This window comes from Chrysochloris asiatica, unplaced genomic scaffold (genome assembly GCF_000296735.1).
Source record: "Chrysochloris asiatica unplaced genomic scaffold, ChrAsi1.0 scaffold00042, whole genome shotgun sequence".
Lineage (NCBI taxonomy): Eukaryota > Metazoa > Chordata > Mammalia > Afrosoricida > Chrysochloridae > Chrysochloris > Chrysochloris asiatica.
In genome coordinates, this window is record NW_006408560.1 from 3,437,889 (window position 1) to 3,439,607 (window position 1,719).

The 1,719-nt window shown below is 42.1% G+C and overlaps 1 protein-coding gene across 2 annotated transcripts in view; it reads right to left on the reverse strand.

The window, feature by feature from the left end:
• The window catches only part of LOC102841319 (myomegalin-like), a 54,755-nt gene that overhangs the window by 26,567 nt on the left and 26,469 nt on the right, over window positions 1–1,719 (reverse strand). The gene's annotated exons all lie outside the window — the stretch shown is intronic.

Consider the following 1,719-nt stretch of genomic DNA (forward strand, 5'->3'; position numbering starts at 1 on the left):
CAGTCACTTCGTGCCTTTATAGCCTTCCTCCCCCTATTTTAGGTAGCCCATGTTTAAGTTGCCTATCCCTATCTACCCTGTGTACAGAGGGGATAGCATTGATACTTGATCGGAAGACTCCTTCTTTCTCTACTGGTATTTAAAGTTATCACCTCCATAAGTATAGGTCAGGTTAATCAAATTGTAGCAATTTACCTTTGTTTCCTTTATCAAAAAGAAAAACAAAAATCCAACTTTTTTTGTTAATCTTCCTCTAGTCCGATTCTGATTATCAAGCCATTGAGGCTAGGTCAAATGGGTACTGTCTGCAAGTTTGGGTGTTCTTGTGCATCTCCCTTCACTTCAAAGCAGCTGGATGCTTCACTCTCAGCTTTAGCCCTCTGTGGCTATGTTCTTGTCCATGGGCTCAGATGCTCCAAGGTCTCACTACACTTTGGACCAACCAGCCCTTCCTCTTCTCTCTCTCATCTCCAGGTCAATAGGAGTCAATGGACTGTGGTTGAACTCAGCCCATTTCTTCATTGCTGCCTTCCCCCACTCTTCCACACACCAGTATACCAATGTGGTCACCAGCAAGCTTACATGCCTGCTCATGTGTTCCCTTTGGGTTTCAGTCTTAGAGGGGAGTTTGTCCTTAAGGATCTTGATTGCTTGCCTTGATGGCTTCCTGGTGAACAGTTTGCTTATTCTTGTAGTAGCCAGTAATGCTGACATTTTTGTTTTGGGTTTTTCCTGATGGTCTTTCTTTGAAGATGTATCTTCTATTGCTCTAGCTGCTCCAGGATGGTCTGCTTGTCTTTGCTAGTGGGAATGTCCCACTTCAGAAGATTCTGAATGGGATTCAGGATTCCACCTAAGGTCCTATACTCTGCAAAGGCTCTGCAAGAGGCCTATTTCACTGGGCAAGTTCTAGAACCCTTTTTAGGTATTCCAATCAGTTATAGGCTAAAAACGGGCTTACAAGTTTTCTGTAATCATGTTTCCCAATATTACTTTCTATCTCACTCAAGTGTCTATTTTACAATCGTAGGCAAGGGAAACCAATATTCATACGACAGTCAAGAATCTTAGTATTCTTTCCCCTTTTCAAACTATGCCTAGATCCTGTATCTATGTATCATAGAAAGCCCTGTTGTTCTAAGATTGAGCATGCATCACTATTTACCTCTGTCCCACTTAGGTCATGCAAACCTGTCTCAGTGTTCCTCTATCTATTTTGTTCTTCCACCTCCACCCCCTTCTTGTATTGCCCTCCCCAACACCCGAACTAAACCCCACCCCAACCCCACTGTTGTGGATACCTTATATTCCATTAACTTTTCCCTCTAATTAAGACAGTCTATTTTATCCTGTAATCTACCTGACCTTATCACCACCTGGATCTCTGTTCCTCTGTGTTTACCTTCTTCCACATTGTAATTGTTTGATCATAGACTGATCTCCCAGATCTTCTCTTCTTATAATTTCATTCTGTTCTCGACTCTTCCGTTTGTTGACTGAGTTCAGGGTGATACTGCCACATAGTCAATCTTTGGTTGTTGTCTGTTCTTGTTGGTTCTCAGTCCACAGAACTCCCTTTAGGATGTTTTTCATCACAGGGTTGGCTTTGGCAAAATCCCTTAGTTTCTCTTTATCCTGGAATGTTTTGATTACACCTTTGTATTTGATTGACAGCTTTGCTATGTAGAGGATTCTTGGGTGGCAGTTTTTTTCTTTCAG